At 42.2% G+C, this 25,725-nt stretch overlaps 1 protein-coding gene across 1 annotated transcript in view; it reads right to left on the bottom strand.

The window, feature by feature from the left end:
* LOC100763181 (sterile alpha motif domain-containing protein 5) overlaps positions 1-25,725 on the bottom strand; it is a 228,143-nt gene that overhangs the window by 184,571 nt on the left and 17,847 nt on the right. The gene's annotated exons all lie outside the window — the stretch shown is intronic.

Raw genomic sequence — 25,725 nt, 5'->3', positions numbered from 1 at the left:
AGATCAGAATTTCTTTTGAACAAACAAGGGGATATACGATTGAAACTGTTGATACATTAAGATGGTGAATTAAATTAATTTTGAAAAATTGTCAATACTTAAAACAAACACTGCGAGTGTCAGCAACTAACACACTTACCCAGCATTAACTCTATGCAGGCACTCCTTTATGTGTTAAATATTTTGAATTCTATTTCAAAATTTATTTTGTAGGACAAGATGATCCTCTTGTAGCCCAGGATGATCTCAGACTCATTGTGTAGCTAAGGATGACCTTAAACTCCTGATCCTCCTGGAATCACAGATAAAAGCCACTATCTCCAGCTTAATATTTTGTAATACTACCTATTTGTTACCTTCTTAACATAGGGCTGCTATTTTTCCACTTTCAGATTCAAGTATTTATGAAGGCAAATGAAATGCTTGGCAGAAATAGAGAAGGAGCGGCAGGGAAGGAGGGAAAGAAGGCAGGCAGGCTAGCTCAGTAAATGAATAAATATAGCAGAAACTGAGGCTTGTCATACTAGTGTTTTAGACCACAACGTTCCCAATGACTGGCATAGTCAGTGAGTCCCAGAACTCAGTGAGTTTAAGTTCTAGATGCCTGGACTCCCTGTGTAAACACCTGCTAGAAATGGAATGACTGAGTTCCTGAAACTGAGGGGTAAAGGGAAAGTTCCTCTCCAAACAGCCATAGGAAGTGTACCCTTTTACCCTCTTGTGAGGACTCCTTGACAACTCACTGTTAAATCATGGAATGTGCTGTAGAAGGCTTACATAGAGCAGCATTTGCAAATATGCAGGAATGGCCATGGAAGATAACTCACAAATGGAAACTGAACCCATCCAACAACAGCAAGCCAAAACCATTAGGAGTCCTCTGTCCCCTTAAGTTTTCTCAGTGTGGCCTCACAGCTTCTCAATAACAACAAATATTCAGAAACCACATCTTTTGATCCACACATGGAGTTTCACTTTCTTGGTTTTTCTGGTCTGATGATTAACGTGGTGTCACAGGTGACCAAGAACTCTTTATTGGAGTGAGTATTACCATTTCCTAGCTTTGTAGATGCCAATGTGATTACATGTCTGCATCCAAGACAACCACTGAACTTCTGGACAGCAATTTCCCACTAGAATTTCTTGGGTACAGAGTCTACCTTCTTTACTGTTCACCACTAGATTTTCCACTAAGAGGTACTATTTTGAACCATTGGATATTTCCCCTGACTCCTCCCCTTTCTGGCTGACTTGGAATCCACTGCAAACTCAAACAGGTTCTGTGTCTGGTTGGTCAACACTGTATTCCTGGAGGCATGAATGGCAGCATTTTGAAGCATTCCTGTCTCCAGGCTCTTTGGTTTCATCAGCATTTGCTGTAAAAACAGCCTAGTTTGATCTCACATGTCCTTACCAACTGCAGTTACAGGCCTGGTCCCATGATTCTGTAATTCCTGATTGTTTGAGGGACTGAGGTTCTCAGTAAGGAGGTCAAACCCTCTACCTGCATTCTACCAACAGAAGGAGGTTGATTTCACTCAAGGACATTTATAATCTATGGAAGAAAACCATCAAACCTTCTCATGAACTGGTGGTGTCAAATACCACCACTCTTCTCATCTACACAATAAGATACCTCACGTTTAATGTCAAGAGAAGAAAGAGGTAAGAATCTAACTGCACACTGCCCATCGTTCCTGAGAGCTTTCTGTTAATCGAAAATTCATTCAGGGTAAGCCAACCAATCTGGGCATCATGCCTTGAGGTGGGCTGGGGCTGTGGTCCACTCAACGTCACTAACACCATGACTTATATCATCTGTGTGCTGTGTACCCACTTAATTTGTTCCTGGCGGGAATACATGAACTTTTATTTCTGCTATTATCCTCATATCCTGTCTAGACTGAAAACAACTTCTGAGCAACTCCCTTCAAGTTTGAATTAAGAATGAAGAAACCAAGAATTATGAATTAAGAAACCAAGAGGTCAGCCAGCCCAATGCTGCCCATGCTAAGACTCTGGTGGGTCACTCAGACTTCTTCACTGAAACTGCCAAGATCCAAGGAGAGACAAGGAAGCTACATATAACTGCTTCTAAAACCCAGTGAAGAGTAAAGCTCAGGCTTCTGTAGTACACACTGACTCCGCTAAATCATCTGGGGAAGTCGTGGAAGTTTTAGGTAGAAGTAACATTTGAACTTCATTTTGATGCTGGTTTGAAAGCCTCAATGCTTCAGGACATGAGTGAACAGAGGGATTATTGTGTCCCAAGAGCTGAGAAGGGGAAGCACCCACTGGGCCACAGCACATGGATTCAGAAAGGGTGAAATGGCCAGGCTGCTGCTGGCAGGCTATTTTGAGTTTTGAGATTTTTGTCAGGGCAAGAACACTGATTTATTATGGTAAAAAACAAAACAAAACATAAAAACCAAAAAACCTTTTTATCTTAAATTTTTTCTCTTCAACATCAGTACAGTGTCTTTAGTTCAAGAGAAGGGACAAAAATGAGAAGGTGGGAACAGAATATACTTGCTTCCCCTAAGCACCTAGGTGTTCATGGGAAATTGTGTGATTTTTTTTTTTGGGGGGGGTCCTGGAGATCAAACCCAGGGGCTTAGGGTTCAAAATCACGTAAAACTGATCAGAAAAAAAAAAAAAAAAGATGCTGCCCTTCTGAGAATTTTCCAAAACTCTAAGAAAGAGGATGAATACATGGACTTTGGTTTCAACCAGACCAAGTTGTGCTCAGAGCCAGTTTGTCTCTGATATTTACTTTTTTCATGGTCAAAGGAGGCCTGATAATCATGTTGATGCCACAGTATTGATATAATGGGTTAGTAAGGTCAAGTGCAAATATTTCATAAGTGGCTCACAGTAAATGATCAATGAAAGTGTACTAGCTTGCCTTATTTATTTATATTAATTAATTACTTATTTATTGAAATGGGGTCTCACTTTATAGTTCAGACTGGTTTGGAGCTCATTATGTAGCTAAAGCTGGCCTCAATGTCAAATGGCAGCCTTCCTTTCTCCTTAGTCCACAACCTCCTCCCGAGATCTAGGATTACAGGCATTGCCACATTAACAGGCATATCTACTTTTAGAAATTATCTCCCAGAAAAAAAGCACTTAATATTAATATCTAGCTCCAGACACAAAGCATTACTCTGTAAGTGATCACAGTGGTACTCTAACTTCCAATTGATATCAATGATAAATAGTGGTCCACTTACCCCCCTGAAAGTTTGCAGATCACTGTCTGACTTGAAAAATAATTTAGGGGGTAAAGATACAGCCTATTGGTAGAGCACTTCTCTAACACACCCGAACCCCTACGTTTGATTCAATACCCTAAAAAAGAAATCATCTGCACTATTTCCCGTGAACACCCTTGCTACTTAAAAGAGAAAAGTGCATTCGATGCCCACCTTCTCTTTCCTGTCCCCCCTTTAGAGCTGAAGACACTGTGATGATGCTAGCTGGAGGAGAAAGAAGGAAAATAGAAAATCCATCATAGTCCAAACTTTCGTTTGAGGAACTAAAATGAAAACATATGCCACTTTGATTATAGGAAAATGACCGTGAATGTCTGAGAAATAACTCTCAGACATCAGGCACACGATAAAACACTCAGTAGGATCAGTAAATTCCTCATTACCATATAAATTGTCTTCAAGTCTGATCTACTAGTATATGATTAATAATTGGGATTTGTTTTCTTCCAAGGAGCTGAATGACTGGAAGAAACCCATCAGAATTTCAAAGTCCATTCCTAAATTCACCAACTGTTTTTCTTTTGTTTTGCAGGGCGCCATTGGTTGCTGAGTGAGGAGCAGTGTAGCTGTGGCCTTGGCATTACATGCTTGTTCCAGGACAAGGGGATGCATCTCCTCACATTTGGCTTTCCAAAAGGAATGTTGCAAAAAGCACAGTTGCTCAGGGGCAGGATTTTTGCCTGCCCATTGTCTTCCTGTGGGAATTGTTGGTAGGATGCGAGGATCTCTGGGGCTGCTTCCTGGTTCTCCTTGCTTCCCTTGAGAAGGCCAAGCTTGTTTCTGCTGCTATAAATTTAATGCAACCTGAATTGCTCATGAAATCTAGACAGGAAAACACTGGGCTCATGCTGAAGGTAATGTTCAGGGGAACAAGGATTCCTTGTTGAAGTTTTCCAAAACTCAGAGCCTTGCAGGAGGCAGGGAAAGATTAGCAAGTCAAGGGGGATCACACCAGCAAAGCAAGTCCTTTGATTTGGAGTTAACACAGTACAGTCAAACCAGCTGACATGATTATGGGTTTTTCAATCTCTGCCAAGAGCAGGTACCAGCTTTGAATTCCATGGACCCTGTACAACACCCCCCACCCCCAGAGAGAGAGAGAGAGAGAGAGAGAGAGAGAGAGAGAGAGAGAGAGAGAGAGAGAGAAACATGTGACACAGTCACCAAAACCCTCATCAGTTAGATATATAAAAAATGACATCCCATCTGCTCTGCAAATGTCAGCAGCCACCTGTTGAGGGGTTGTGGGGTAGTGGAGAATGGGTCCTCTTAACACAGGTTTGTATTTTTATGCAAACAAAGAGTTGCTTCATTCAGTGTCCTGTCTCTGATACCACCCTCTGCTCTCTGCCAGAAATCCTTGAAATATCTTTGCTGTGGTACTTGGTAGCCACAAGAATACAAGCTGTGTTTAAATACCATTCCCCAGGAATCATGGAGCTTTCCAGACTTGTACAGTATACATAGCCAGTGGCACACTGACAGTTTTGGGCGTGTGAGCCTCACTCCATCTGTATTCACAATTAAGCATGAAGGAAAACTATAAGCCGTAGGGGGACCACTCTGAGCTCAAAGGTGTCTTCAAGGGTGAATCCTGAGTCACCAGAATGGGTAAATAGGAGACACGAGAGCTTTTCCCCAAAGATCTGGGGAGGAGGAAAGCATGTCAGAGTCAGATGACGTAAACACATCTGCTTCCAGAGGCCTCCATCACCGGGGCTGCTAACATGGTTTGCCTCTCACAACTTCTCAGCCCAACTTTAAAATCTCGCTTCTTTGTCCTTTCCTTCCCTCTGGTATTAACTCCCAAGCCCTTAAAATCACTTTGTAGCCAAGGATGACCTTTGAACTTCTGATCTTCCTGTCTCCACCTTTTGAGTGTTGGGATTACTGGCATGTGCCACCTCATCTGGTGTATACCGTGTTAGGTACTGAACCCAGGGCTGCCTGCACGATAGGCAAGTTCCACCCGCAGGTCCCTGACTTCTCCCCATCCCCCTCAGTTTGAAAATTGGCTCTGATGTCTTAGGGTGTGTGTGTGTGTGTGTGTGTGTGTGTGTGTGTGTGTTGGTATCATTTGGTGTATCTCTTTCCTCATTTGCTTGGTATCAAAGTAGGTCTCTGCCTGATGACACATCTACTTGTCCGTCAAGATGCAACCAAATGCTACTTTTCCTAGATGATTTTTGAATAGTCTCTTCCCAGCTGGTCACACTGCCTCTACCTCCTCCCCCTACCCTGAACTCTGTTCTTCCCTTCCCTCCTCCCCTTCCTGCCACAGCATCCTGCAAACACCCACTCCCTAGACATTTACCACACTGCATTTTAATTGTTAATTTGTCTCATTGTCTTTCAGGCTGGAGCTGCTCCAACGCAGGGACTACAAACTACAGTGGCTTGGGTGCCCCCACCCCCATCCCCATTGTTATTCTTAGTACCTCACATAAGGCCTGAACATTAAAAATGTTCAAAATATATGAGTCCACTCTCTCAGAGTTCTTACCCTATGCTCAGAACATGACTTTATGCAGTGCTCCCACTAATTTTTCTTCAACTTAAAGAGGAGGAACTAGAAATTTAGGAAGATGGGGCTGGGAGTGTAACCCAGTTGGCAAACTGCTTGACTAGTTAAAATTAACTTTGGTCTGGGTTCCAGTCCTAGCAATATGCAGCCCTGGGCATGGTGACCAATACCTACTTGTTAATGATACTCACACCTGAGAGGCAGAGGCAGGAAGATCAGAAGTTCAAGGTAATACCCTGCTACATAGCAACCTTGAGGTCAGCTCCGGCTTCATGAGACATTGTTTCCAAATGTAAACAAAAGAATCAACACATTTCTATCATTTAGAGTGAGGTGGGTGAAACCCAGGCACTCTACCAATGAACTATACCTACACAGTCCCAAGTCTGGCTTATGGAAGTAAATTTATATACTGCAAAACTCTTTCACAGTACAGTGCAATGAGTTTCACAATACGCAACCAGTGTCTCAGTCAAGATGTAGGGTGATCCATCACCCTACTGAATCCCCTCTGCTGTTCAGCCCTCAATTTCTCCTCCTTCCCACAAACTCTAGAAAACACTAATTAGATTTAGGGTTTTACCATTCTGCCATGTGAGTGTTAGGAATTGAACCCAGGTCCTCTAGAAGAGCAGACAGTGCTCTTAACTGCCGAGCCATCTCTCCAGCCCCATCTCCTCCGGTTTTTTTGTTTGTTTTGTTTTTTTGTTTTTGTCCTCCTATTCAGAACTTATTCTGGGACCAGGCCTTCCCTTTTTATACCCAAACCAACAGAGCATCTGAGTTATTTCATGGTAATATTAAATAAAATATGTTTGTTGTATAAATATCAATGGAAAACTCATTAAGCCATGAGCCAAGTGAGGAAATTGACTCAATTCAACCAACCAAGCAATTTACTCTCCAGTAAAATAGAGTCAAGTTAAATGGACCAAGGGGCTGGGCAAAACTTTTAATAACCTAATCCAACAAGCAGCAGCTGCCATTAGCGCCACGAGGGAGGTGACAGGTCATTCTGGTAAGGTCACATTCTCAGCACAAACCATACATCATCTGTGAAGCCTGTGATCAACAGAGTAGGAGGCCAGCAATACAATGGGAGGCCTGGAGCTTTGGGCAGCCATAGGAGCTGGCTCATAAATATCCTGTTCCAGGAGGAGCCTATTATTTATGGATTTGGCAGCTTATTTTACTGTAGGCTCTTCTAGGGTTGGGCTCATCTTCCTCTCCTGTCACCTGCAAAGGTGGTGCTGTGAGTGTGGAAAATGGCCACTTTTATGGGGCAAAGAAGGATGACTCAGAAGAGTTGTTACCACGCATGTTTAAAAATACCAAGACCCTGTGATCTGACCTACATCTACTTGAACACACTGTACGAAGTGAGTCTCCAGGGAGACAGCCCTGTGGCAAGGATGATGTACTCTCAGTCCCTGGGTACCGCTGTTTTCTCAAACACAGGGACCTGATTACTCTGGTACCATCTAGTGAACTCAGCTCCACTTCTCCTTCTGTTTGTTTACTAAAGCCAAAGGGATCAGGAAGGAGGCTGGCAGTTAGGGTACAAAGCCTCCTCCTTCTAGTGGTAATGCTCAGTATTGAGGCATTGTAAAGACCCCAGATAGAGCACACTCTTGGGCGTTCCTCCAGGTTCTAGCCCAGTGCTTCTTAGACTTTGGCTCCATCACAATCCCCTGGGGGTGGGGGTGTTCTTCAGAATGTCTAATCCAGGTAAAGGGGTCCTGGCCTGAGGATGACTAGTTCTAGCAAGTTCTTAGGTGATTGCTGCTGATTTAGGATCTATGCCCACTGTTTGGATGCTGTTCTTCTAAACTTTACACATCACTGAATTTCAGAATGTAATGATCACTGGATGGCTCCATTGTATAAGGAAATAACATAAGTGAAACCAAAGACTTTCATAGAGGTCGGATTCTTGGCAACCCCAGCTAGTTAATACATACTTGGAATTAAGATGAAAAGGTCTGCAAGTTAGAATAAGGCTACTAAAATTATAATATTCATTAGGGGTAACATAAGGGAGCCCACTTGGGTCTGTATATAAAATAATCAAATACATAGGGAACTGCTTAGAGCCATCAGTTGAAAAATAATGACAAAAGAAGTTGAGTTCCCAGAGCAGATTCCTTGCTCTGGAGAACTGACCATTCTGACCTGGAAGTAGTCCTGATGTTACCACTACATTACTAGCAAAACACAATAATTGATTTTCAAAATATTGAGGCCATTCTTTTCTTTACCTATTTAAATTTTTTATTCTTTTATTTACTCATAGGACAGGATCTGAAATATCCAAGTTTGACCTCCAACCCACTTAATGTAGCTAAGGATAACCTTGAATTTCTGACTCTCCTGCTTCCACCTCCCAAGTAATGTGCTATTACAGGCATTTGCCATCACACTTGGCTCTAAGCAGATCCAACCCAGGACTTAGGGTATGTTAGGCAAGAACTCTACCAACTGATCTACATCCCCAGCCCTACTAAAGCTATTCTTTTTTAATTAAAAAAATAAGTTCATTAAAATTTTATTACATTTATTTATTTGGGTGTGCATGCATGTGTGTGTGTGTGTGTGTGTGTGTGTGCATGCACATGTGCGTGTGCATGTGGTCATATACATGCCACAAGGACCACGTGAAGGTCAGAGGGCAACTTTGCAGGATTAGTTTTCTCTGTTCACCTTTGTGTGGGTCCTAGGGATCTAAGTCAGGTCATCAGCCTCGCACTGGTTTGAGTTTCTGGGCTGAGTCATCTTACTGGCCTCACTAATGCTATTTTAAAACACCTTCCTCCCATTACATCTCAATTTTGAGTAAAAGAAATAGCAACTGGTCACTAAAGAACTCTTCCTGAGTATGTAAAAAGACTAAAGGCTCAGCTTTGGATATACAATGAGAACAATTAGAAGAAGATGCTGCCTCAATCCAGATGAAACATGCCTGTAACTTTAGGGAGTGGAGTCATAGAGTTGCTGAAGGAACCTAGGAATGTTTTGTTTGTTTGTTTGCTGACTTCCTTTGATACCCTCAGATAATCAAGGTAGCAGGAGGGAGAGCCACAGTAAGAGTGCCAGGTGAGAGAAGTGCTCTGATGGTCTAGGAAAGGCCTCTTGGGTTGCAGCTTGAAGCCATGGAGCTTGAGGATGATTCTAGTGAGTCAAAACTTCAGTCAGTTGATCTCCATCTGTTCCCAGATCCATCCTTATCCCGTCTTCTGTTTATTTTCTGGGAGGATGCTTGTAGAGATGTTCTTCTGCCTTCCTCTGGTTGGGTCAATGGCAGAGGATGAGAAAACAGGAAAGGGAGGGGAAGGGTCTATAAATATCCTACTATGGTCTATTGGTCTCTGTGTCACACAGCCAAAAGTTCTAGAATCATCATTCCCCCATCTAATACCGGGAATCAGGGTGACACCTATCCCAGGGTACAGGTTCTTGATTTGACAACCGCTTCTTCTGTCTCCTCAGCTTTGGAGACGTCAGAGCCTTCCTGATGTTCCTAGTGTCTGACACTTGGCCATCTGCCATGTTTTCAATGCGAAACATCTCCACAGGCTCATGTATTTGAATATTCGGTCACCAGCAGATGATGCTGCTTTGAGGAGGCTGTGGACCTTTGAGGACACAGGGCCTAACTGGTGCATAGGTCACTAAAAGAAGGGCTCCCATTGCAGTATGTACAGCCTGCTGCTGCTGTACAACTCCCCTCCCCCCGAACTGTGAGCTGAATAAATTCTTCATCCATTAAGTTGTTTTTGTCAGGCATTTGGTACCCTCAGTGAGAAAAGTAACTAATTCCTCTCCTCATCTTTTATTATGTAATTCTGATTGTACCTGAAAGGTTCAGGCTTTAATGCTGACCGGCTCTATCTCTTTAAGAGGCAGACCCCGCCCCCCTGACAACAGTGGGGGGCAAGCATAGGGATGTGCTACTCCCTCACCACTCCATGTGTGAAGCTTCCAACTTCCCTGCTTTGCTCTCTGTCTCTGCCTCTTCTCTCTTCCTTCCTCCACATCTCTCTGGAGACTGACCATAGCGATCAGCTATTAACTCTCTCTTTCTTCCTCCTCTCTTACTCTCTGTCCTGCTCTGTTCTTTTATTATTCTCTCTGCTCTGCTGGGCCTATAATAAACTCTCTAATGTATTCTCTATAGTCTTATGTCTCATCTTGCGCCCTTCTTTCTTTCTAATTTAAGCAGAAATCTAACAGTACCTTTATTAAAAAGTGTTCTCATTCAGCCACAGTCAAACAGAGGCCCCCATCCCTTTACTCCCTGGAACCTGATAGAAGCAGGAATCAAAGTAAATGGGCCCATGGTTGTGCAAGAGCTTTGATGGCTCCTGCCTGCAAGCTACAGAGTAAGTGGCATCATTGACCTCTTTAGGGACAGTGCCTCAGTAGGTTAGGGTGACACGAAGGACTTGAGAAAAGAAGCCTGGGTCCACACATGTCAGTAGGAAATGATTCTGTAACAACCATCAAATGCATTAACAGAGGGAGTAAAGGTGAATACAGCCCAAAGAATTGTCTGGTCAGAAACTTATTAATGTAGGATGTAGAAGTACTTGAAAAATTTTTTTCAATGTCAAGAGATTTTAGTGATAGCTGGGCAGTGGGGGTGCATGCCTTTAATCCCAGCACTTGGGAGGCAGAGGCAGGCGGATCTCTGTGAGTTCGAGACCAGCCTAGTCTACAAGAGCTAGTTCCAGGACAGCCTCCAAAGCCACAGAGAAACCCTGTCTTAACGACCACCACCAACACCACCACCACCACCCCCCGAAAAAAAAGAGAAATTTTAGTGATAAACCAGGAGTTTTTTTCTGTTTCTGTAATGGCTCCTACCCTTTTTCTTTTTTGAGACAGGGTCTCATTCATGATGGCTGGCCTGGATCTCACTTGTGCAGCCCAAGCTGGTCTTGAGTTGCTTTCGTCTTCCTGTCTCAGTCTCCCATGTGCTAGGGTTATAAGGGCTGACCCCCCTTCCCCACCCTCTACCCTCCACCACTTGGTTATTAAGGTTTCTTGGAGTAGAAGGTTTACTTTTTGATTTGAGAGGCGTCCATCTTTTAAGACAGCAATCAGCGGCGTGTACTGCCTTCGGGTGCCATATTGCCTTATTTCATCTCAAAACATCTTCATTTCCACGTGATCTCTTCTTTGATGCCTTGGCTCTGGTACAGTACATTACTTAATTTTCTCATATTTACAAATTTTCTTTTGGTATTGACTTATACTAATTTTATGTTTGTTTGTTTTTTTGTTTTTTTGTTTTTTTTTGTTTTTCGAGACAGGGTTTCTCTGTGTAGCTTTGGAGCCTATCCTGGCACTTGGCACTTGCTCTGGAGACCAGGCTGGCCTCCAACTCACAGAGATCCGCCTGCCTCTGCCTTCTGAGTGCTGGGATTAAAGGCGTGTGCCACCAACACCCGGTGATTCCAGTACTTTTCTATCAAGCTTGGCTTTAAAGCCTCCCATGAAGTAATAGAAGCAACAGGGACAAGAGATTTCCATCCATAGCTCTCCCACAAGTACTAAAGCAGATCTTATAAAACTAGCAAAGTTAGGCTGGAGAAATGGCTCAGTGGTTAAGAGCACTAGCTGCTCTTCCAAAGGACCCAGGCTCAATTCCCAGGACCCACATGGCAGCACACAGCTGTCTGTAACCCCAGCTCCAAGTGACTTGACACCCTCACACAGACAAATGTGCAGGCAAAACACCGGTGCACACAAAATAAAAAAGGAATCATTGAAAAATATGAACATTTAAAAACAAAAACCTAGCATATGGTGGATCCTATGGTTCCAAAGGGCTCTTCTGATGTGACAGAAGCAGTCAAATTACTTATGTGTCCACCTCTGACTTCACTCGCCTTCATTGTCAAGATCACAGTAATGAGAGCTCTGTTTGGAAATTAAATGATAATTTAAAACAAACAAATAGACTTTGTGCCAGGAGTAATCACATGAAAATGACTTAGTGCAACATTTGGTACCCAATACTCAATGAATCCTTTTCTTTTCTCTCTTTCTGTCTTCCCTTTCGGACAGCCGCCTGCCTACCCTGACATTCTGGGTGTTCTCTCGCTCTGAAGAGTGGAGTCCACCGGGGAAAGTTGCTTACAGATTTGTACTGCTGAGCCTGCCTGCTCCCTCAAACTCTAACCCCCAAAGTACAACTTTCCTCCTCTCACCTGTCTCCCTCCCTGTTTCTTGTGTGTGTGTGTGTGTGTGTGTGTGTGTGTCTGTCTGTCTGTCTGTCTGTCTGTCTGTCTGTCTGTGTGTTTTCTTTCAAACTCCAATATGTGTATCATAGAGTTTCTTTATGAGTTGGGATTTAAATCCTTTCATCTAAGAGACAAAGAATCTTCAAAACAGACCACATGCTCCCTAATGACATTACTATTAATAAAGAAGGATTTTTACCATTCTCCATTCTTCCCTAAAGCCAAAATTCAGAGAATCATCGTTTGTGATAGTAGTGGGTTTCAGTTTGTTTTGTTTTTGTGTCTTTTTGTGTGTATGTTGTTATGTGTTTGAGGCAATCTTGCTAATCTACTTAGTCTGGTCTGAAACTCCTGAAATTGCTGCTGCTGTCTTGGCCTTCTGAGTAGCTGGAATTATAGATTACAAAACACCCAGAGCCATTCTAGGGATCTGGGAATTATAGCTTCAGTCTGGTTCCTTGCTCTATTTGAAAGAACAGAACTGTTTTTCTTTAGTTTTTGTGATCAGACCTGTCACAGGGGGCTATGTCAAAGGTTGGACCACTCTATGAGGATACCACAGAGAGCAATCATCTGCTAGGCCTAGAAAGGTCCGACTCAGTGACCTTGAGTTTACTGTTGTAGACAATAGAAGCCATGAGAATGAGCATTAGCATAAAACCATCTCTGGAAACTGATCAGACTAATGAAAAGACAACTCATTAATCAGTTCAGTTCTTGGAACTGTATTTAGGTTTTCAGCCTGCCACAGTCACTTTACTAAATCACTGCTGACAGCATGTTATGGTGATGTAGACACAGCAAAGAGTTCATTCATTTCTACCCCAATGTAATTTATTATCTTTCAGATAGGACCTGCCCTGGGCTGCCCTAGTGAGGACAGCCAGGGACTTACAGTTTTGTTTCCTTCCTGATACCTCTATACCATTTTCTGTTTCTAAATGTTTGTATTGGGGTGTGGGGAGAAGAGCAGACTATTTTATTTGGCAAATTTGTTTGGATTAGAGTTGAGACTTTGTGACAGGAGCGATCATTCCCAATTTTTCTTGCATCCTCCTAATTTAATTTTACCTTTCACCCTAATGTATCTATGCTATTTATTTATTTATTTTATTTATTTATTTTTCAAAAACAGGGTCTTACATAGGCCAAGCTGGCCTCAAACTTATGTGTAGTTCCCGATGACCTTGAACTTCTGATCATCCTGTCTCTACCTTCACAGTGCTGGGATTCCAGGCCTGTGACACCATGCCTAGTTTTTTGTGCCCTGCAAGGGGATCGAACCCAGGGCTTCCTGCATACTAGGAATGAATTCTACAACTGAATTTCATCCTCAGCCCCACACAAATACATCTCAGGCATAAAATTTTCAGGCATAAAACTTCAGATATCTCTGCAATGGGATTTAAATCACTAAGATATATAATTCTATCAAAACCAGTAAATACTGAAAATAAAAGTCAGCCTCTAAAACCATTCTGAAAAGGAAATTCCTATAATGTGGGATTTCTCCATGCCCTATCACAAGCCATCCTACTTATAACTGTAGTTAAAGATTTACCGTCCACAAGAAACTGTTTTCTCTCAAGAAGGCAGAGAATTTAATTTTTCTTCCTTCTGTTTCCCACATAGTGTCAGCAGTGTTGGGCATTGAGCAAAGGCTCAACAAGAATTTACTTCTGAAAGTGTGAAGTTTTTCAAAAGCATGCTATACTTTCTCTATGCTTTTATTTATGGAATACTTAATGATACTTCAACTCAAGAGAAAACCTTACCTAATTACTTCCCCGACAGCAAACTTACAGATTTGGTTAAAGTGGGAAATTACCAGATGAGATCTTATAGGAAGGCTGTGGAAGTTAGCAGCTTAACACTAGAGCCCATCTTATAGGAAGGCTGTGGAAGTTAGCAGCTTAACACTAGAGCTCTTGCCTAGCTTGTGCAAGGCCTGGGTGTGGCCCCCAGAACCATCTTCAGAAAGAAGAAAACACAAGAGAAATTATGGCAACTTTGAAGTTAACAATTCATTATACTGACTATTTTCCTTAAAACTTGTAATTTATAGTCACATACTAATTTTGATCAAAGGTAGTAGTATTTTATTAACATGGATGCATCATGGTGATGGATAGAAAAATATACATTTTCGCATAATTTTATCCTGAATATTGTGTGCTCTCTCTCCCTCTTTCTCTCTCTTTCTCTCTCCATACATAACACACAAACACACATACTCTCTCTCTCTCACACACACACCTGAAATTCATGTTTTAACTGAACAGCTCATAATTTCCTGGACATATATATATATATATATATATATATATATATATATATGTAAGTTTGTAAATATATATATATATATATATATATATATATATATATATTTGTAAATTTGATGACTGAAGCTCCAAAGAAAGCAATATCAGTCTCATTTCAAAGTGTTACAATCAAAGAAAGTTGATTCAGACAGAAGCCTAGAACTTGACTCAAACACCATGTGCCAGGTTTGGGCACCAAGAATAAACAAAGGGGAGAAATGACTTTCCTACCCAGGCCTTGGTGTGACACTCCATGGGGCCATTCCTTTGGGCTTCCTAAGGTCAGAAGTTCTCTGAGGTTGTGCACACCATGACCTAGAGTTTTCCTCTCCATGCTGAACAACAAAATGACTGTATCTCACATTACAGACCTTCACCAGGGTACTCTTCCAGAGGTTTCTTCCTACTTCTGGAGGCACCATCTGTCCTTGTAGAGATACTAAAAATATTAAGAAGACAGCAACAAAGATTCTCTTCCTCAAGGACCTTTCTTGTCTCTGGTTAACAGTGAGGGCTAAAATTATGTTTTAAGTTTTAATTACTGTGCTTAAGAGATCTATAAAGCAAGAAAATGCTTCTAACCTGTAAGTCCGACCTTCTTTCCCAAAGACAGATAAACCTGTAAGCCCCACTTGCCCAAGGATAGGTAATTTCCTGGAATGCTGGAGGTTGTTCTTGTAAGATAATAAGCCATGTGTTTTCACTACTATAAACGTGGTTGGTTGCCCCAATAGCACAGGATGTGCTTAATCATATGTAGGCAGGAAGTACATCAGGATACATTCTTGCCCCCATTGGATGAAGGTGGGAAGTACATTCCTTGTGGGTTTGGCCTTTATAAGCCTCTGACTAATGTAATTCACAGACATTTTCTGAGAATCCCAGGAATGGACCTGGACACTATCCATTGTCTTGACCAGTATTTAATAAAGTTTGTTTCAAATTTGGCTCCAAAATTGGGGTAGTGGTCTTATTCTCACCTGGTAGGGCCAGCATAACTTCATGCAGCTGTTGAGAGCACCCACAGCTGCAGACCTTTGATTCTTGGCTTTTGCCTGCACAGGCATGAAGATTTATCCTTTGTACAAGCATCAGAAGGCCTTGGATCTTTGTTTTTTTCTCTGAGATAAGGTTTCTCTGTGTAACTGTCCTGGCTGTCCTGGAACTCACTTTATAGACCAGACTGGTCTTGAGCTCACAGATACCTGTAGATACCTGTCTCTGTCTCCCAAGTGCTGGGATTAAAGGCATGCACCACCACTGCCCAGCCAAGGCCTTGGATCCTTTAGGCAGCACCAAGTGCCAGAGCAGAGTAGCAGAGTACTTTGATATATCGTGTGTTCTTTTCCTCTTACATGCCAAGAGAAACCTCTCTTCCTTCTCCCTGTCTTTAATTCCTTCCTCACATTGCATCAAATAGACACTGGACTTACTCCAGGACAGAGGTGACACTCTGGGCAGAAACACTCAGGAAGGCTGCAGGTCCAGGCTTGCTGCCTTGAGAGACTGATATAATTATTTAAAGCCACTTGCTAGACCTGCTATTCAATCCTACAGAGCCTTAATTTTCTCTTCTCTTAAATGGAGCTCTGAAGTAGCATCAGCCTGTCCAGTCACATGAGCTAGTAATGCAAACATTCAGATAGGGCTGGGCATATCCAGGGTGGTGTGGGGTTACGGTTATAATGGGTAGACTGGTGTAAAACATCCAGGAGCATCCTAAGTGCTGATCATATGTTACTAGTTTTAAAATAAAATATATATTTAGCTATACAAAGCTATCACATGGAAATTGGCATTCTAGCAAACATTCTATCTTCTAAAACTACAGGGATTTCCAGCAGGTCTTTTAAAAAGATGTATTTATTTTAATTTTATGTGTATATTTGTTTGCATGTATGTCTTTGTACTGTGTGATGACCCAGAAGAGGGCATCAGATTCCTTGGAATTGGAAATACAGGTGGTTATAAGCTATGTGGGTGCTAGAAATGGAACTCAGGTCCTACCCAAGAGCACTTAGCACTAATATATTAGCGTATTACAGAATTTCATATTTCCTGCTTGGGAAAACTCTGTGCAATTAGCCTCCCAACACTTACTGAGAGGATATAAAAAACGAGGAATGTTTTTTGTCTTCAGTGGTCTAGAACAGAACACAGTCCAGACTACTGGAATGTTGGAAATCTGTGGTTTCACTCGGGGAAGTGATATAGTCAGTGGAGTAGCTGTTGTTACCCACTAGGTGAAACCCTGGCTTCTGTCACCATGTAGCCTTGACCTATACAGTACTCTGGTAGAGAAAGGTATGCTGGGAACCATTTCCCATTTGGGACTATTCTTCCTCACGTGGGGATAGGGCTTTTCTCTAGCAATTTGCTAGCACCAGTGTGGTCCAAACATGCCATAGACCAGCAAGAAAATGGCACTACGCTCTATGGCACAGGTACCCAGTTACCAGGACACAGTGTGTGTTGGGGGAATCAAAAGAATTTTTTGGCTGGGCATTGGTGGCGCACGCCTTTAATCGGGAGGCAGAGGCAGGTGGATCTCTTGTGAGTTAGAGGTCAGCCTGGTCTCCAGAACCAGTGCCAGGATAGGTTCCAAAGCTACACAGAGAAACCTTGTCTCAAAAAACAAAACAAAACAAAAAAGAAGAAGAGGAAGAAGAAGAAGAAGAAGAAGAAGAAGAAGAAGCAGAAGAAGAAGAAGAATTCTTTGAGTGTTATTATGTCTTCCTTTTTTTTTTTTTTTTTCTTTTCTCTTTCTAAGGAAGAAGTTAAGAGCAGATGCCAGAAGGTTAGGTTCTAGTCATCTAAAGAACAATGCAGTGGTGGTGTACACCTTTAATCCCAGCACTTGGGAAGCAGAAGCATGTGATCTTTGTGAGTTTGAGATCAGCCTGATCTACAGAGTGAGTTCCAAGAAAGCCAGGTCTACACAGAGAAACCCTGTCAAAAAAAAAAAAAGAAAAGAAAAGAAAAAAGAAAAAAGAAAAAAGAAAGGAAGGAAGGAAGGAAGGACAATGCATCCATCCTGCTCAGAAAAAGACCTTGAAAAGGGCCTTGGTTGTTTATTTGTTTACTTGGCTTCTTCTCTTCAGAAAGGCTCAATTTTAGGGGGACAAGAGTAGGGACAAGAAAGGAGTTAGCTGGCATCCATGTATTTTTGTGTTGCCTGCATTAGAAGTGGGAACCAGAGTCGATGCATTTGAGTAAATGACTGTGCTAAGATTTCCAACTCATGCTCTTTGGAAAAGGCAAATGTCAGTGTAGCACAGAGAGCTGGGGCTGGAAAACCCTACTGAGCTGTTGAAACACTGTAAGGAGAAAATTGGTGCTTTATCCAGGTGCTTCCTCCCACCCCAGTTCAGCACGATGTAAACAGAATTCAAACCTTCCAGGCAGTTATTTTGTGCCACCTTACTTCCCTATGGCAAATTAGAGCCCAGGACTGAATCACAGAGACTTAAGTCCACAGCTCAGAATGGCCACTCATACAGTATTATTTGAAATGTGGGCCATTAGCAATGGTGCATTAGCAATAGATGCAGTCCTTTTGTTGATAGAGCAATAATGAAAAGGGCAGCAACTGTGTATCAAGTACCTTATGGGTCTAGGCAGGTGCTGGGCAAGTGTATAACTAGTTGTTGATTCATTTTGTCTACATCCTGATAACAAAGAACCTACTGCTATCAATCCAGTTGGGACCTCACTGTGGTGAGGAAGGGCCTTCCCGTTGCCCTCTCTATGAAAGGGAGGTCCTTTGATCCCTGTCATTGAGTCACTAAGGTAAGGGACCGGGATTCATAAACTGACTCTGAAGTCTGTTTTTAGCCATTTTTTGAATTTGCCACTGGCTTTTGCTTTCAACTCTTTTTTGATCTCTGTCCCTGGTCAGGGTCCACTGACCCTGTGACAGCTTCCTGGCTTTGTGGATTTGTTTAAATTCTTGCTGCTTTCCTTGTGGCCAACAGTACATCTGCAAGCACACTATATGACGATGGAACCGAATCTATCTACAAAGTTGAAGTACATCACTCCAGAAAGATGTAAGAACGGCCCGTGTTACCCATGTTCCTGTGGTTTAGCCAGCCTGGGTATGGCAGATATTGGCATGTCATGCTTTTTTCAAGAATTAGAACCCCACTTTGCTTTCCGGAATCATGTCAGGGTCCTATTGTAACTCATAGACTTTCCCAAGAAACAATGTGGCCACCCACATTAGGCCAGCGGCCATTTCTTCAGGTTTCTCTAGCTGCCTGGTGAATGGTAATGCTCAGGAAATGTATAAATGTAACCAACATCTCTGAAGTCCAATAAGTGAATAAAATCTTTACCCTTTTCCCTCCAAAGACAGCTGTCATGACAATCCTAAGTCAACCTACAGTGTAATTGCCAAAGAACCAGATACCATGTTTAATGATTTGTGGGGTGGATCTTACACCATACCCAGTGGACAAACTACAGGATGCTGGTACACAGATTTTAGAGAATACAGTTCTGGCACCAGTAATGTGAATGGAACCTCTAATTCTCCTTCCCTTCCAGGATGAGCTGGGTTTCCAGTTCCTCCTCACAATGCAGCCTATGTTGGGGATAAGCAAAGCAGGCGTTAATGTACTACCTTCTGCAAACCCCTCAGGGTGGTTCACTTCACTTACACTCTAAGAGGAAGAAAAGTAAGTGGCCAAGGCTATCTCAAACCCATCATTCAGTGGGCAGAACTGCAAATAGATTGAGGGTGTTTCATTAGCGGCTGATTTCTTGGGGTATGCAAAGAGCCAGGCCTAAGGAGAAGCCTACAGAACTCTTCTTCAGGAGACCTGTGGTCTGAGAATGTTCACAAGGACTGTTCCTAGCATCACTGGCCTCCTATAGGTTTGGATCATCTGGCATTGGCAGGTTGCTCTGTGGCCACTTTATTCTGAGCTATGTGTGGCTGGACTGAGGTGTTCTAGATTACTGCAGAGCAGTGGTTCTCAATCTTCCTAATGTTGCAACCCCTTAATACAGTCCTCATGTTGTGGTGACCCCAACCATAAAGTTATCTTCATTGCTACGTCATAACCATAATTTTGTTACTACTGTGAATTGTAATGTAAATACCTGATGTGCAGGATAACTGATATGTGACCCCTGTGTAAGGGTTGTTTGACCCCTAAAGGGGTCGTGACCCATAGGTTAAGAACCACTGCTGTAGACCATGGTAGATCTGATTTACTTTTCAGGGCTGCTGCTGTTGAATTAAATAGACATTTTAAAGGCTTGGTGTAGAGCCTGTGAGCATTGCAATTGCCTATCATTTGTCCACGTTGCGGTGCTCCAATGCCCATTTACCGGAAGAGCAGAGCTGCCAGGGCTCGGCTCTGCCTCTGAACCACATCCTAAGTGACTGAGCTCCTATGGGATGAGATATCTGAGCAGTGTGTCCTTCAGAGCACTCCCAGGGGAAGAGGCTCTCAAAGGCAATTTTTCTAGGTGAAGGGCCCCATAGGGCAGTACATAAACACCTGCAAGTGACTTAAGGCTGAGTGCTGCTAATATTGGCATTAATATTCATATTCCCTCATTTCCATGCAAGGCTCCATTAACCCATATCCTGGAAAGAAGCAGCATGGGATTCTGCAGGAGGGAACCCTTAGGTAACTGTGTTACTCTCTGTCTGTGGTGGATGGTGGGTGAGCCCAGGACTCGGGGAAGACAATGGACAATTTTAAAAAAATTGAATTGGTTAACCATTCGAATTGGATAGACTAGTTATATAGTTCCCGAGGCAAGAACTCTGGGTTCGACTGTCTCTTCTGGCTGTGTGAGTCTGCAAAAATACCGTTCAAGAAGCAGCTCTGCCCACCTTCTAGTCTCAAGTAACACCTCAAGGCACTCTACTAAGTACATTTCCAAAGTTAGCTCCTTCCTGTCCCAGTCCAGTGTGTTTTATGTCACCTGCCCGATCGTGTGACCAGTGTTCAAAATTCTAGCTGTTCTTTTTCAGAACATAATATAACCAAACTCTCTTAGACACCAGTATCAGAATTTCTTTAAATTCCTTCTGCAAGTCTGAAGTTTTCAGTTCTTTTTTTTTTTTTTCCGTAGCCCCCAAAGTCCCCTGGGAAACCAGCAGCAAAATGAATCACAATTACAAAGAGCTGATACACCAAGCTGTGGTTTTATTCCCAGCCCTTGTTTTTGCCCCACTTTTCCTTTTTAATGAATAGGACAGTGATCACTGGATAAGTCCTGTCTTGTTCCTTCTTTCACATCTCATCATTTTTTTCTCTCCTTATTTAGCATTCTTGGAGAATGCTACCTCACCAGACTTGGCGAATGGTTCTCATTTTCGGATACACCAAGACCAGGGAGAATCTAAACAGCACTTCTAGTGCTTTGATGGTTTGAGCCATCACAGTCCATAGGCACACTCCACTCAGGCAGGTAGGGAGAATAGGGCTGGCTCCCCTTCTCTCGAAGACCACCTTCAGGCGGATATGACATCTTTCTATACATGATAATCTTGAGTGCTTACTAAACAGTATTTTCCTGCATCATACAGGAACTGAGACTTCCATATCACAGATCTGAACACTGAGGCCCGAGAGGCTGAATGAAGGTTATTCTGCTATCTTCTCCCTTTTATCCACCCTCCTTTTTGTATTAATCTCTCACTCCCTTAAAAGCTATTTTCAACTGAATTTTTGCTTGAAGCAAGTATGAGCAAATTACTAATTCCTGGTTTTCAACGATGTCCTAATTAGTCAGTGATGATACATCCCCATGGAAAAGAAGATGGTAGTTCTGTTTACCAGTCTTTGGTCCCTTATTTCCTCAAGTACGCATGCACTAACATTATGCACTTTGTAAAATCTTATCAGTAGATGACTAATTTATATGCACCAAGAAGTGGAAAGCCAGAGTGCATGTGTATGTTTACAGATGTCATCAAGTAAAACCAAGAAGTTAAATTCATCTGGCATAGGCTTAATGATGTACATAATGATTATGTTGCATGGTAGTTAGGCAGTAATGGGAAGCATCCTATAGCAATGAGTGTACTGGTGTGAATTTACATCGGTTTTCTTTGATAATGTTATTAAACAATATTATCCACTTATTCATATCAGTTTAAATCAAAGGGAGATTATTGGCTTTCACAATAGGAATATCAGTGGTGGATCCAGTTACTTAGAGATGTTACTGAGACACCCTCTCCCTGCTATCCCAAGTCTCATATAGCACAGACTAGCCCCCAACTCCTTATGTAGCCAGCAATGACCTTGAACTCCTGATTTTCTTGCCTCCTTCTGCCTGGTGCTTGCATTACTGGTGTACACCACAATGCCTAGCCTGTTTGAAATGTCTTTTGTCAAAGCAACTCTTAATTCTAGACACAGAAAAGGGGACATTGGTGCAAATGCTGTAGGAGAGACAATGTAAAGGTAAGAGGAAGCATGTAGAATCAAAATGTCATCTCAATTCTGTTTTGACAAGGAAGGGAAAAAAGAAGGAAACAGGGGTTTAAGAGGGTAACTTCTGATGGTTTAGAACATAGTACAGAATTATGGTTGATGACAAATTATTGAATATTTTAGAGAAAGTAGCAGAAAATGATCTTGAGTGTTTCCAATACAAGAAAAGCATCAATGTTTGATGAATTTTCTGAATATTCTGATTACTCTGATCTGGTTATTACAGATTGCAGACTTGTACTGAGATGTCACATTCTAACCCACTGAAATCTACTCCTGTGATGCGTCAAATAAAAATACAGATATAATTTTTAAAAAGGGAGGAGGGAAAGAATAAACCATCCAAAAGTAACAGGAAGAAGAAATTCTGAAGACTGAAGACAGAACAATTCTTCTGGCTTTTCAAATTTGCTGACATCAGTCCAGTTGACTGGACACAGAGAATGGCCCCCAGACTCATCTTGGCAGCAATTCTGCTGTATTGGCCATGATTACTATTGATCTAGGTTCTTTCAAGGCTTCTTAGTTTATTGAATGGAAACTCGAGTTTAGAAACTCTACTATGATTCTTCTCCGAGGATTCTCAGTAGCCTGAACAATCATTGCTGAATTGTGCAGTTATTTGAACAAGTGAGAAGCATTGTAAGTGAAAGACTACAGGAGAAACTCGGCTGTCAGCTGTAGCAAAGGCCCTGCCTAGGATTTCTTAATGAAATCAGACTTTATTTTCTTTCCTGATGCAGTCTGCGATTTTGCTATGCAGAACTCAGAGTGTCTCAAACTTGAATCCAGGAGAGAGAGAGAAACAGTTCAAGCAACCGTGCTAGTCATGGCTGTTAAGCTACAGCAGTAAGGGTGTCATCATCCAATGCATTATTAGTGATTGAAAAGGTTCCTGAGAGGCTGCCTGCTCTGAGATATGATCACATGGCTCAGACACCTTAAGATAGTCTGAAGATTTTCCAGAGTCTGTAATACAAGGACCAAAAAGTGACAACACAGTTTCAATTAATTAATTAACTAATTAATTAATACTTGCAGTACTAGAAATCAAACCCAGGACCTCTTACATACTGGCAAGTGTTTTACCAGTGAGCTACAGCCTGGCTCCTTTGGTGTTTTGTGTTGTTTTGTTTATTTGTTTGTTTTTTAAGGTTTTATTTATTTATTATGTATACAGTCTTGTGCCTGCATGCCAGAAGAGGGCACCAGATCTCTTTCAAGGTAGTTGTGAGCCACCATGTGGTTGTTGGGAATTGAACTCAGGACCTCTGGAAGAACAGTCAGTGCTCTTAACCACTGAGCCATCTCTCCAGCCCCTTGTTTGTTTGTTTTGATGACATTCACTCCTCAGTATGAGAAAGACTTGAACATGTGCATCAAAAAATGTTCTAAAAAAAAAAAACGCCAATAAAGAGAAGTATCTCCAGAGAACTGTCCCAATCACCCTGCATCCAATAAAGAAGTGATGATGTTATTTATGGTCATTTCTAGGCCATGTAGCTGTGCTAATATGAACAGAACAACAGGAAATGCTAGTGATGGGGTGACACAGACTAGCCAAGGGTACCTTAAAAGGCAAGCACAAAGAATTCCCTCTTGGCTCTTTCATTTTTTTTTTTAATTTAAAAAAGTTATATTTGTATGTGTGTGTGTGTGTGTCTGTCTGTGTGTGTGTGTGTGTGTGTATGTGTGTGTGTGTACACAGGCCTGCATGTGCCTTGGTGTAGATGTGAGAGTCAGTTCTCTCCTCTGTCAGATCTGAAGACCAGATTGAAGTCTCCAGGCCATGAGTCTTTTTTGATTGTATTGCAAGACAGGGTTTCTCTGTGTAACAGTCTGGCTGTCTTAAAACTTGATTTGTAGACCAGGCTAGCCTCAAACTCACTGAAATCTGCCTCCCTCTACTTTTCAAGTGCTGGAATTAAAGGTGTGGCCTCAGGCTATGAGTCTTAAAGCCCTTGCCAGCTGAACCATCACACTGGGTCCAGCGCCTTGACTCTTTCAGACTAAACCTAGAATAACTTTAAAAAAGTTAACTCCCAGATCTTTGCTTTTCCCAAGGTCTCATGTAATTCTGAGGGTGACCTTGAACTTGCCTAGTTCTCCTGCTGTTACCTCCAGAGTGATGGGATTACAGATGTGTGCTATCTTCGCTGATTTTAATTGTGTCTGAAAAATAGGAACTAAGAACAAGAACTATGAGCTTTACCTTTCATTGTGTGAGGACACACATGTGTAAGTACACATGTAGAGGTGGGCGACATCTGCTGGGAGTCAGTTCCTTCCTTCTCTCATCTGGATCCCTGATACCAAACTTAGATTGAAACACCCTTATCTGCTGAGCCATCTCGCCGGCCTAAGGGCAATGAGTTTTATATATGTGTGTCATAGTTCAGACCCGTGGATCCCACTTGTTTAGTATATAACTGAACAGTGATTTCAGATTGGTCATGGTAGCATTCACATGTTAAACACAAGTAAGAGCCAGGACCCCAGTGAAGAAAGTCTACATGTTCATGAAATCATTATTGTTTTTATCTGAGAGCACAACCAACTCCTTTTAGACGTTAATCTTTGATTCTATTGTACATGATAGGAAGTTCTCTTCTACCTCCCAGTTAATAACTAGGAATTGTTAGCCTGGCGGTGGTGACTTACACCTTTAATCCCAGCACTCGGGAAGCAGAGGCAGATGGATCTCTGTGAGTTTGAGGCCAGCCTGGTCTATAAAGTGAGTTCCAGGATAGCCAAGGCTACACAGAGAAACCCTGTCTTGAAAAATAACAACAACAACAATAATAATAATAAAATAGGAACTAGAAATTGTGGTACAATAGAGGCATGTATGTTACAGGAGAGATCAGCCACATTATATTGGATATTAAGTCCTGCTCCAGGAGACCAAAGCCACACCTAACAATGTTAAAGCCAAGAACCTGAGGCTTGGTAGGCATAGGCCTTGGGGAAACCTACTACTATTACTCTGCCAAATAGACATAGTAATAAAATCACTCCTAAAGATATATTGCTAGACCCATAGATCAATGCTCAGTCATCGAAGCTTCTTCTTATAGTGTGTGGTAATTAACATAGACCGATGATGTGTAGAGAGTGAAAGACTTTGGAGCACTCTGTCCTAAATGGATTGTCTATATCACACCTGTCCCCTCAAGGCTCAGAGATCTATCCATGTGGAATAGGGAGAAGGATGATTGTAAAAGCCACAGGTGGTGGTGGGTGACTTCAAAGAAACGGTGTTTTCAGGACACAACAGGACAGATGCACAGAGACTGTGACAGTCTACATCCAACCTGCACTAGCATAAGCCAGACAAAACCTCAGCATTTCCAGAAGAAGTAGGCATGAAGTCCTGTCCCTAGCTGAGGAGCGATGGGCATTTATTTGATTGCTGCTGGGAGTGGAAAAGTTCGTTTTCTTTAATGGAGCTACATCTAGTATATCCACCACACTCCAGAGCAGGGTCCAGGCCTAGGAGCCGTCTCTCCGCATCTCTAACATTGACTGGCCTAATCAAGCTTATTCACTCTTGACAAAGGTCACCACTGAAGACCACAGACACCAGAGGATTTCCATAGTGCTTCCTTCAGACAGATGCACTCAAAGCCTTGAGACAGAGGAGGCATCAGTCCTTCCTCTTACTACTCTACTGCCCTTTATGAGGAAACCATAGAAGACAACGACAAAAATGAAGCAAGGGGCTCTGGCCAGTGACCTATCTAGAGTCAGGTAGGTTTAGAATCATGTGTTCTGCAATGAACAGCCCATGATGTTTGCACAGGGTGAGTCACTCTTGCTCCACCTTGAACCTGTACCAGCAGCTCCAGTTTTTTTCTTTTTTTCCCTCTTCTGTTTCCTGTCATCCACTCACAGTAG

Source organism: Cricetulus griseus, chromosome 2, assembly GCF_003668045.3.
Source record: "Cricetulus griseus strain 17A/GY chromosome 2, alternate assembly CriGri-PICRH-1.0, whole genome shotgun sequence".
Classification (NCBI taxonomy): Eukaryota; Metazoa; Chordata; class Mammalia; order Rodentia; family Cricetidae; genus Cricetulus; species Cricetulus griseus.
This window is presented reverse-complemented; position numbering and strand designations above follow the sequence as displayed.